This window comes from Rhipicephalus microplus, chromosome 5, assembly GCF_043290135.1.
Source record: "Rhipicephalus microplus isolate Deutch F79 chromosome 5, USDA_Rmic, whole genome shotgun sequence".
Lineage (NCBI taxonomy): Eukaryota > Metazoa > Arthropoda > Arachnida > Ixodida > Ixodidae > Rhipicephalus > Rhipicephalus microplus.
In genome coordinates, this window is record NC_134704.1 from 216,350,602 (window position 1) to 216,363,464 (window position 12,863).

General features: G+C 43.3%; 1 protein-coding gene and 1 pseudogene across 12 annotated transcripts in view; one reads left to right on the forward strand and one right to left on the reverse strand.

The window, feature by feature from the left end:
- LOC119173521 (complement factor B) overlaps window positions 1–12,863 on the forward strand; it is a 1,265,978-nt gene that overhangs the window by 49,634 nt on the left and 1,203,481 nt on the right. The gene's annotated exons all lie outside the window — the stretch shown is intronic.
- LOC142817198 (uncharacterized) overlaps window positions 1–12,863 on the reverse strand; it is a 30,078-nt pseudogene that overhangs the window by 5,681 nt on the left and 11,534 nt on the right.

The window sequence follows — 12,863 nt, forward strand, 5'->3', positions numbered from 1 at the left end:
GGCCCTCATAGGTTGTGGCGGGCAGCCGGTGTACGCCGTGGCTGGTATGTGTGTCGCACATCTTGATTACCTGGTCTTGTATCGAGTGAACGAGCGAGGCCTTCCTAATCCAATGAGCTCGTTAAAGTAAGACACCAAAAAACCACAATGCTTCCACATCGTTCACAGCAACAGATGACGAGCCCCCAACAAACCGCACTGCAGCACGTGAGCTGCCGTAGGTACCCAGGGAGTTACCCGGGCATGGCGGGAGAGGGCGACAACGGCAGAAGTGACATCACAAGAACACTATGTATAAAGGGGACATTTAAAGACTTTTTTCCCATTTTTAAACTTCATGCACTGTTCTGTCACAATTTATAGCTCAGAATAGATGTATTTTTAAAAGGGCACTAATTCATAAGCCCAATGGTTCAAGGATGGGTGCATTTAGGGGGCCCATTCTACGTTTTACTTATGCCCTTCAAGAACTTGCTTACAGGGCCAAAGTCCTGTTTCAGAAAGAACACGCTAGTGCGTGGCCAGCAGTCCGTCAAGCATTAGTGCTGGTGAGATTTGGAAATGCAGCGCATGAGCATCCTCATCTGCTACTTCTCTGCTCATGCTCTCGGGGCTTACTTGCGAGGCACGGTCCTTCGCACTTTTCATTTTCACACTGTAAATCAACTGATACCAACTCTGCCTTCCATTATTTAATAAACCAATATTTCATGGTCACGAGGACGAGCTTAAAATGTTTGCTACATCCGACCTGAACAGCATTTTGAGTCATCGAAACTTGCTAGTTGCAGCGAGCATTATGCGAAAAATATGATGTGCTTTACGGTGACAACTTGCAAAACACTGCAGCAACGATTAAAATCATGCATTTTTTGTGCTCACAGGAAATCCCTGAAGCAGGAGGCACTGGGCTAGATAAATTGCGCAGCTAAAATACGGATGCGCTTTCCAATGCTGTCATGCGTACAGGCGGAGAAATGGCAGACAAAACTGGGCGCACCCCGATTCTATGCGCATGCGTCCCATTCACAAGCCTCGCTGCCAGTTGGCACCACATGGCTTACTGTCCATGAGCTCGCTTGTTTCCTGTAACAGTGGACCATACGGTACACCTATTTAAAAACGAGGATAGAATGTATATAATGCAGCGTCTGATGAAGCCATAACGATGTGTTGCTAATGAAATCTGGAACTCTAGTTAGTACCCTTATTGTTAACCAGCCGACCAACTTGCAAAAAGATTTGCGACTGAAATGATGGCATCTACACCTCCCCTTAAAGGGACACTGAACAAAGTTTTTGCCGCCGAGATTTTCAGCCAAAGCAAAAGATTGGGCCATGAAATTCATAGACAATAATAATTTCAAGCAGAAACTACGAAAACATACTGAATTTAATGAGCCTTTTACAAAATGCCGCGTCTAGCTCTTAGACACGGCGTTTTCTAAAAGGTCGCGACATTTATTTTTCAAGTTTTTTTTGTTATTCAAGACAAATCTACGGTGCACTGTTCACAGAAAAGAAAATTGCCTCGGTAAGATTTCTTTGCGAGCAGCTTACTAATTTTAAGGCAGGCGCGTTGATTCGTGGACTGAAGGATGCGAGTGATCGATCTTGCCTGCTAGTGGCTAGGCGACAAAGGCTTTACCTCATGTCCTGGTGTAGCTAAGTCACGCAAATGGAGCAGAAAATGTGCATTATCATTTATTTCACCTAAATATCATACGTATGTGACTTATTACCGGTGACAGGTGATCAGGATGAAGTCGACAAGTTGCAAATCTGAACAAGAATTCACTCGATGAAAAACCAGCCTATACTCACGTGCACGGTGAAGTCGAACTTGTCGTCCGTCAATGTTGTCTCTGATGCCCGAAGGAAAAGAGAAGAGGACAAGCGACGGGGTCGTCTCTCTATAAAGTCGGCGGAACTGCCAGAACAGCCAACACAAAAGGCATCGGATTGACATTCCTCCATCTGGGCATCAGTCGCTCCACCCGGGCATGCAGCTGCTACTGGTTCTACTACTATCCTCTTCCCCGTGCCTCTTCCCGACATTGCAGTGTTGCTGCCATACTCGCGAACCTTTTTAAATTAAAGCACGCAATCATGTATTATCGTGCGCCATACTAAACTTTAAAACAGTGCGCCGGTACATGAGATCACGAAGCGCGGTCCACGCCATCACAAGAGCAATTAGAGAAATGAAACAAAGAAAACAAAAATGTATAAAATATTTTGTCTCAATACGATCCGCAATCCAGTTTCCTGCAGCGGCTTTTGGCTCTGTATGAACGGCCAAGCCAGTGCCAAGCCAAGCTTGCGTCCCTGATCAGCTGTTTGTTTCCATCGAGAATTCAACAGTGAACTGGCAATTTGTTTAGATGATATTGCTAAAGGGCTTGAACTTGAATATTTCTCTACATACTACTGCTGTACTTTTCCTCTCTGTTTCCCGATCACAGTGATGAGATTGAGAAGGTTACAATTTAGAAAACAGCAAGTACAGCTCAAGCATTGCTAGTATCGCTGTTTCGGTAATAAAATTTTACAAAGATTTTGCCCCGCGACCTGCTTGCCGTGTTCGAGCACCCAGTAGAAATTTACGGTGCCGCGTTTGAAAGAGTTGAATAAAATAGCAATATTACGAAAGAAAGGCTCTGAAGCAACATCGCATTTTATCAGGCCTACACCTCCCACACCTAGACGAGTAAAACTCGTCGATATTATCTTGCAAAGCTGTGTATAATATTTAAAACACATTCTTTAGCCCACGATGAATTGTTCTCTCGTGTGTCTTCTCCATTTGGTACTGTCATGTTAACTTACAAAGGCAACTTTCCATATTTAGTCTCTTTAGATGTTGCAAAAGCTTGACACGTGGTGTGTATGCCATACTGATAATTCTCCTCGTAACCTGGGTCCGCCTCTTTAAACAGCGTCGCATTTTATTGTTCGCAATTGTGTTTCTTTTATACTGTAAGCGAGCTGTGTGATTTCATCAATATTCACGAGTGTTCCCTGACTATACAAACACGTGCGTCTTATTTGGTGCGGTGCACGTTTGTATGTAGCAAAAAATGTCATTTCGTCAGCGTGTATCTGCATACACTTGCATGCCTTGCAGTACGTGTACATAATTAATGCAGTAATGACTGCAATGCATAGCCTTGCATAGCCTCAGAGAAATGTTGTTTGTTATGAGCCTACTGTTTATCATTACATTTTTTTTTTCGTTAAAGTTTCATCTCCATATAAAGCAGCTGTATACAGGCACGAGCTTCAGCAGCTTCCTCGTTGTTCCATTTTAAATAAAAACACCAAGCCTACCCGAATCAATGATCTGTTTGCTATCATTACTGTTATGTGTTCTACGATGTACACGAGGACCGTAGTATACAAAAAATAGGGAGGGAATTGAATGCCCTGCCTGCATGGCTGCGCCGTTTCACAAGATCAGGCGCTGCACTGTGAAGCTTCCTACCGGCCTGCAGAAATTCAAGGGAGCGTACAATAGCGTGGCTCAAGAGGACTTGTGGGGAATACTAGACACACTGGGTGTAAAAGATGGAGTCACTAATCGTTTAAAGGAAATCTATAAAACTAACAAGGTAGTTAAAAAGTGGGAAAAACAGGTATCCAAGCCCACAGTGGTGAAACGTGGACTTAGGCAGGCGTGCCCACTGTCACCCTTCTTATTCATGATGTACCTACAAGGATTAGAGGCCAAATTAGAGGCAAGGGGACTTGGCTTCAACCTCTCTTTAGTCAAACAAGGAAAACTCATTGATCAGGCACTACCAGCATTAATCTACGCAGATGATATAGTGCTAATGGCCGACAACAAGGAAGATTTGCAGAGGTTGATGGACATCTGCGGTAATGAGGGAGATAGATTAGATTTTAGATTCAGTTAGGAAAAATCAGTAGTCATGATTTTTAATGATAACAAAGGTAGTGAGCTTAGAATACAGGAAGTCACGCTAGAGATAACAGATAAATACAAATAACTGGGCGTATGGATAAGCAATGGGACCGAGTACCTGAGGGAACACGAAATATGCGTGACGACTAAAGATAACAGGAATGCAGCAGTGATGAAAAATAGGGCACTGTGGAATTACAATTGGTATAATGTTGTGAGAGGAATATGGAAAGGGGTCATGGTTCCTGGGCTAACATTCGGCAACGCGGTCTTGTGCATGAGGTCACAAGTTCAAGCAAGATTAGAAATTAGGCAACGTGAAATATGTAGGCTTGCTTTAGGAGCTCATGGGAATACACCAAACCAGAGAGTACAAGGTGATATGGGATGAACATCATTTGATGGCAGGGAAGCTAGCAGCAAGATAAAATTTGAGAAGCGATTGAGAGAAATGGGGGAGGAGCGTTGGGCTATGAAGGTTTTCAGCTACTTGTACATGAAGAATGTCAATACAAAATGGAGGAAGCGAACCAGGAAATTGACTGGTAAATACTTAGAAAACAGCAGGTGGCCAAACAAGAAAGAACTATCGGTTAAAAAGGAACTGCAGGAAACGGAGACTGACATGTGGAGAATTGGCATGATTAAGAAGTCCGCACTAGAGATTTATCGAACTTTTAAGCAGGAAATTGCCAAAGAAAGAATCTATGATAATACTCAGGGTAGTTCTCTACTGCTTGAGGCCAGGACGGGAGTATTGCGAACCAAGACATATCGGGCCAAATATGAAGAGGTAGACACAATATGCAGTGCGTGCGAAGAGAAAGAAAAAACTGCCGAACACTTGACAATGCTCTGTAAAGGGCTTCACCTTATAGTTCAAGATGATGGTGCAGAGTTTTTCAAAGCACTGGTGTTTAGGGACTGGGAGGGCAAAATAGACTTTAAGCGGGTAGACTTAACTAGAAGGAGGTTATCTGATTGGTGGCTAAAGTCAAGGCACGATTGAAAATTAAACCCTTCACTTCAAAGTACCCATCCAACTTTACTATTTAAAGGGGAAAAAAAATCTAGTGGTTACTTCACTAAGCATTACGGCTAGGTGACGTTAGCCGCCGCCCGATCTAAAGGGTACAGCCACATCCATCCATCTATCCAGCCAAGAATATGCTCTCTGGCTTGTTGCTCCAGGCCTAGTCAGGTAGATTTTCTGGCCTCACCGTTGAATTGTTTGCTCGGGTTGTGGCTCGCAAACATTGCGGTTTTGGGCTTCGTATCATCTAGTTCCGTCATCATGTCCTCCAAGTGGAGGACATGTCGCAGTGTGCGGAGGGAGTACGACAAGGTGCTGATAGAATGAGCTATCAGTCTTACCAGGCAGGTGGTTGAGAGCGCACCGAGGCAGCTGACGCACACCAGCACTATCCGCTTCCTGTATAATACAGGTTAGGGAATTATAGAAACACAGAGCAGAAATCAACTCTTGTGCCTCTCTCATGCACTCACAAGGCGGAACCTGCTTCGAACACTGAGGACCGAGCTAAGCAACACCATGCGTGACGATAAATCATGGTCTCCTATTGCAATAATGATTAAGGCACGCATGCAACTTAAACCATTGTCACGCAAGATGAATTCACAACACCATCGAAGTGAACCCAAGGCACGTGCTGATTATTATCTACGGTACTAACGCTAAATTCATGCAGACGTTTAGTTGGCGCTGCAGTAGGCCTAGTTGAAGGAATGGCCACAGCTACTGCTGTGATGGAGAACGGGCTCATTAACATCTTCATGTAGATTAAAACGGCTTACCCCGAAATGGCTGGGAGTGTCACGCTATCCCTAGAAGTGGCACATGCAGTTGCATATTTAACGATTACAGAAATGGCGTACCGATTTCCAAAGCACCTATCAATACTTCCGTCAAGGCGTAGCACCAAACACTTTATCGCACATTTCGGGAAACATTTCTTTTTCTCCCAATCTGGTGGCTAGGCATGACTACGCCCAAGAATAAGCTTGTTATTATGTATGTCGGAGGTATTTTCATCTGATCCCTGAAAAATTATTTCCCTAAACCCATGGAAAAAAAGAAAATGGAATTCGCACCTGTCATCACATTGCACCCCATCACAGGAATGGGATCAGATTGGCCTGGCGCTCAATACTCCCTTACGCTTAATCAGAGCTCGGTCTGGCACCAGCTCCAGACAAAACCATTTATAAACTCCTGTCTGGCACATCTGTTTTACTCTGCTCTCTCTCAACCAGAGTGCACCATGTACCTGTGGTTCACCCCTGGTGGATCTTTTTCACTGTTTGTGAATTGCACACAAAGCCCTTACTGCTAGATCCCATTCCCAGTTTTTCACTATTCTCACGGGAGGCCACTCTTTGGGCAGCTTACATGACGACATGTGCGTGTCATGATGTCAGTGCCGTCTTTTTTAGAGTCGGCGCCATCTTTTCTTTCTCTTTTGCTCCTTCCCTATCCTGTGTTTCTGGTGTTGCGCTGCAAACAAGTGAAGATGTTAAAGAACACCAGATGTTCAAAATTTGCTTCTCAATAATATATCGTGGTTTTGGGAATTAATACCCCAGATATGTTGAAATAAGATGCATGAAAAGGGAAGGATGATATTGGAAACTGGCAAAAAAGGGATGACAGACTTCTTAAGCTATGCTGCCATTGAGATTTTCAGCTGTTCACGCAATTCTCACACGTGGCTTTGATGCAGCTATGCACATATCACACAAGCATGCTGACTGTACAGTTAGTATAACTGCAACCTTCATGTACCCAGCCTTCATGTACCCTCTATGACATTTCAGAACATCTGAGTAAGTGTTAGCGTCAAGTTATGTTCTTCATGCTGGGGAAACAGTGTGATGAGTTACCATTTCTACAGAATGAATCCCTGTCTACCTGGAACAAGCTGCAAGATATATAACTAAACGGCCCTTTTCAGGGCCAGTCAATCTCTGTCCGGCTTGGATGCACCAACTGATTCCCTTTATCATCAACCCTCAATAAAACTAGCAAATGTTTGTACATGTGCAAGCAGTGTCATTCAATATCTTAGGAAATGCTTGTGAAGCAATTTCAAGGAGAATCGTTTTTCTGATCTCACAGTGAGGCATTAGGAACACCTTAGTCACACCAAGTGCCATTATTCAATGAGAGGAACAAGAGAAATATTTCACTGGGAACTATGAAGTGAACAAAAAAACAAATGTTTTCAGATACTGCGAGATCATTTCATAAAAAAGCTCAGAAGTTGCTATGTGTGGCCACATTTAATCTGTGCAAGCATCGTGTGGTTACAAAATTCTGTACCAAACATAGGTTCAGCTTTCTGGAATAGACCGCGGTGCACAAGCTAGCTCAGTGCATGCACTTCTGTACCCTGCCAGAGAATATTTTTACCACCAGTATGTTGTAACGTGAAGTGAAATGGTGATTGCATACTAGGGCGCGTCCTGCAAGACCCCAATAAAGTTGTTTCACTTGATCGGTTGGTGTGCTGTAAGTAGAACATTTCCAAGAAAAATCGTATAGTTTGGAGGAGAACTTAAGCAAGGAAAGGTGTAGATAAAACACTGGATTTACTGGCATTATCCTCACCAAGTATAACATTGTTTTTCTGGTGAAGCTTTGTGTCTGAACAGCGAGCAGGATAAGCTGGTAAAAACATGCAAAATGGGAAGTCTAGCACAGCAATCTGTGCAGTACTGCTCATTTCATGGAGCATTAATTTCACAGGCTTTGCTCATTGTTAGCGTTAAGCCTATATTATGTCCACTGCAGGGTGGAAGCCCAATCAATGTTCCCTGTCCTGTATGAGCCAATTTCATATTATGGCTGATAATTTCTCGATCTCATTGGAACTAATCACCTGCCACCCTCTGCTACATTTCATGTGTCCTAATACATATAATTGACATTACTGACCTGTCATCCATCTTTTTTTCTCATTCCCAACTAATGCATTCATTTTTGATAAACTCTGCTTTCTTCCCATGTCTTAATATTATGCTAGCCTTTTTTCATTTTTCTGAAACATTATCTTTGCTTTGAAGCTAGAAGTTATCAGAAAGAACATAACGACATTCTACCTCCTGAGCATATGGCATCATCAATACAAAAATGTAATGAAAGTGAGAAAACATCCTATCTATATAAGAGGCCCTAAAATACTGCAGGAGGCAACAAATAAACTGGTATTTGTATAAAGGCAGTGACAAAAACTTTGACTACTGTCACTTATTCGGATTCTTGGGACATCTTTTTTAGTACATCATAACACATTAATACACATTTACACAATTTACACAGAGGAATAGCCACCACGTGCATTGAGGCCACCCTTCAGAAGTCATGTGAGCACAAGGATGAGGTAAGCCTTAAAAACCAGATTAAAAGACTAAAGGATGCTGGATATCCCAACAGCACCATCACACCCGTGTGCTAAACGCTCCTGCAGAAAGTCAAGTTAAACAAAACAGGACCAAAATAAAAACAGAATGACCAAAGATCTTTGCATGCTATACCGTACGTACATAAGGTGTTTCACAATATAAAGAAAATAGCGAGCCGATATGATTTTATCTTGTTATTTGCCATCCCTTGCAAGTTTTCAAAAGTGTGTGTACTAAAAAGCAACAGGAATAGCCATTATTTCACCATTCATCACGAGAATAGGTATACTGAATGCCAATATAATGTTGTGTATGAGATACTATTGACACGTGGAAACGTAAACATAAGACAAACTGGGCAATGCCCCAATGTTTGAGCAAGACAGCATGCTAAAAATGTTAAGAATGGCTATGGTAGTCGCATGGCCATACACTGTAAAGAATGTAAGTGCAGTTCTATGTTTCATAAAACACTGTTTTTGAAAAAAGCAAGAACAAGAAATGAAAGAGAGACTGTGAAAGCATTTTCTTGTCAGGAAGGCCATGGATCAGTGCATCAGTATACCTTCACTCATCCATTCGGAGAGAGAGTATTCTTTTCTCAGTTAAGATTATATTATCATGGTCTCACATGTGTCGTTGTGCATGAGCACTGTTCTTGTACTCTGTAAAAAAGTGGGCGAAGTACCTTCAATAAAATTTAGTTGGCAGTCAGCGCTCTTTCCTGTCCTTTTTGTCTCTTCCTGAACTTCTCTCACTGTTTCTAGAACACAACCACGATGAACCAACTTGCCCAGATTAAGCTATTGTTGACGAAAAGTCAGAGCATGAAAATACTTCAGGGGCTCAGAACCTCCTCACTGCCCGTCTAGTTACGGCCCTGGTCTATGTGTTCCGAGAGTGAAGCACTAGTGGCGCTATCTAACTACCTAACGGTGAGGAGGGTTTGTGTATACTCGAGCTTGTTTCATGACATGGTGAGATATGGCAGGTTGTTGAAATAATATGCTGTGTGGGAGGTCAAGATTTTGATTGAGAACGCTGAGTATGAGCCAGTGACATTAGGCGTTCAAGACTTTTTGCGATATGCACTCTAGCATAGGACCTTGGTTGGTGGTTGATGTGTGCATTTGATCACATTGTAGTCTTCCATCACTATTTTTTTTGCCACTTGGCGTCGACGCTCTTGAGTTGTACCAAAGTAATTAAGCATCCAGGTACAAGTATCTTCTGTCAGTGTTTCATTGAAGAGCTGAATATGAGTAATAGCTTCCATCGATACTTCTGGCATTGGTGTATGCACACTTCTTTTGAAGTTCTCTTGTAAAAAAGGCATTAAAGGTATGTTTTTGTGACTTTTTAGTGTTGGCTAGAACTGCTGGTGTGTCCGAACGGCTCTTCGATTGGTTGTGGTGTTGTCTTGTTCAGGGCCACAGAGCTTTCAGTCTTTTTTTTATATTTGCCATCACAGGAATGCTCTTTGCATGCTTCTTCAGTACTTTGTATTATTCCTAAAGCATTGACTTCCAGATTTTGATTGTGGTGCTTTAATCTAGTGTTCAACTTCACGCTAGCTTCATTTGCACGCAAAGCAAGAACTCAGGAGTATGGTAACTTTTGCTATGGGTTTTCCCTTCTTCAGTCTACTGTATTTTTGCCTGTGTTGTCTAAGCGCTGACAGCCTCGTGCGACAGCTTTTTTTGTGCAGTTATTGTGTGCCAATGACTTATTTGCCTCCTCAGCTAAAGACTTTTTGTATTATAAGAGAAAGCTCTGTCTGTATTGCTTTTGTCATTTGCTGATGGTGTATCTTCAGTATCTTTTCTCAGTGTATATACACTATACTTGAATGGAAGAGTAGCATGACTACCTTCAGCTGTTAGCAGGCTTTTAGCTGCTGTAATACTCATTGATGCTCCTTTCTCGGGCGTTCTATTTTGGATGGTTGGCATGTCTTTGCTTCTTTTAAACTTTAAAACTGCAGGTGCACATTTTTCTGGTTACACCTGGTATATTTTTCCAGTGGTTATATATATATATATATATATATATATATATATATATATATATATATATATATATATATATATAATATATATATTGCTAACTTGAGAAACAAGGCCTCTTTACGTTAGGTGCACATCAGGTGGGAAGAGTACTTCTATTACTTGCCAAGATTGTGGTCCCTTATGGTGGGAATCATAATGCACTGTTGATGTGTCAAATTCACATAGCATAATTCCAAGGCATTCGATCAATATCCAAGGAAGAAAATTATGTTCTTTTGCGTGAGTTTCAGCAACTCATAGTAATTTGTATGTAAATGAATACTTCATCATTCTTGGCTGTCATGTTTTATGGAAGCACATGTGCTTCGTTAATAACAAAAAAACACGCACGCTCACGCCACTGCAGTGGCGTGAGCGTGCGTGTTTTTTTTTTGTTATTAACGATTTGCCCTATGCATTCACGTTTCTTCTTTTTTTGTGTGTCGTACTGCTCGTATCACGCAGCCTACCGTTTTGGGCACATGTAAAAAAAGTACATAAAAAAGAAGCGTTCCACGCCGAAATTCGCGTTCGCAACGAGCTGGGCACCGACAGGGTGCCCTACGATGCCCACACACTCCGCAACACCTTACCAACCGTTCGCTGCGATGTTGTTGGGAATTCGTGTGGTCGTTGCATGAATATAGCTCGTGCGTGCATGCGCACGCGCGTCTGTGTGTTATATCACGGCAACTGCATATGTTGTATGATTCAGTCACCACAACGCAACTGACGACCCCCGCTCTTGCCACACGTCAAGCAGCAGCAAGTGCCGCTAACCGTACTGTGCTGTGAACGCAAAACAGATTCGAATAGGTCGCGTAGATAGCTAGCCCGACACATGATACGATAAGATTTGCGTCAGATATTCGACGTCTACATGCACGCGTAAGAAAGCGGTATCCGCAGCAGCTTCGTCATACGTACGGATAGCACCGCATCGGACGTCACGTCTGACAGAAACTTGATCGGTAATTTTTTCGCACTTAAAAAGTCTACCTTGCACAACTTCAACCAACGATTATGCATTTCAACGAGCTGTGCATGGTTTAATGATTGATTGATTGATATGTGGGCTTTAACGTCCAAAAACCACCATATGATTATGAGAGACGCCGTAGTGGAGGGCTCCGGAAATTTCGACCACCTGGGGTTCTTTAACGTGCACCCAAATCTGAGCACACGGGCCTACAACATTTCCGCCTCCATCGGAAATGCAGCCGCCGCAGCCGGGATTCGAACCCGCGACCTGTGGGTCAGCAGCCGAGTACCTTAGCCACTAGACCACCGCGGCGGGGCATGGTTTAATGACGAAAAGATAGTTCTAATATTGTGCCCGGCAGATATATTACTCTCTCTCTAACTTGAAAAATCGGCGCGTGAATTGGGGCCAGAACAGCGCCAAAAAGCAGCACACGCAGAAATTTGCTCATATTCTAATATTATGACATCGTGATGTTGACTTTTCAGCTTACGCCGGCAATAACGTTCAAACGGCGGGCCAATCTTATTGGATGGCTCCGCCCATATTGGCTGCTACTTGTACAACCTGGCCCGATGTGTCCGTTCTAATAGGCCGGCACAGCCTATATGGGCGGAAAGTTCTGAAAGCTGGCCCAATATAACCAATCTAATAGACTGGCACAGCCATCATTGGCGGAATGTTGTTAATGCTGGTCCAACATAGCCGTTCTATTCGGCTGGCAGAACCAATATTGGGGGTACGTTGTCAACGCTGGTCCAACGTCGCCGTTCTATTTGGCTGGCATAGCCAATCTTGGCGGTACGTTGTGAAAACCGAGCCGTTCGTGGGCCAGGCAATGCCGATCTATCCCCAATATTGGGCCAACCTTCTGTGCTGCCTGGGGAGCTAATACCAAAAGGAAGCCCATTGCAGCAGAATAGGCTCTTGTGATTGTTTTTGACTGTGTCTTCGTCCAGGGGCAGCTGGTTGTACGCTTGAGTCAAATCCAATGTACTAAACACTTCACCGGCATGCAGTCGTGCGAAGATGTCATCCACACGGGTAGTGGGTACTGTTCAGTCACTGTGACCATGTTTACTGTCCGGATAAAATCTGCACACAGTTTAATGGACTGATCAGTCTTAACAACTGGAACGAATAACGTTGACCATTCTGCAGCCATAACTGGTGATATCATTCCGTCAGCAACCAATCGGTCCAAAGCATCAGACACCTTGGTTGTCAAAGCGTATGGCACCATACGTGCTGTGCAAAAGTGAGGCGTGGCATTTTCCTTCAGGATAAGGTTTACCGGTGCACCTTTCATCATCGCCATCATCATCATCATCATAAGCCTGACATTTCCACTGCAGGACAAAGGCATCTCCCATGTTCCGCCAGTCAACTAGCTCCTCTGCTTGCTGCTGCCAATTTATACCCGCGAACTTGATCTCATCTGCCCACCTAACCTTCTGTCTCCCCCTATCCCACTTGCTTTTCTAAA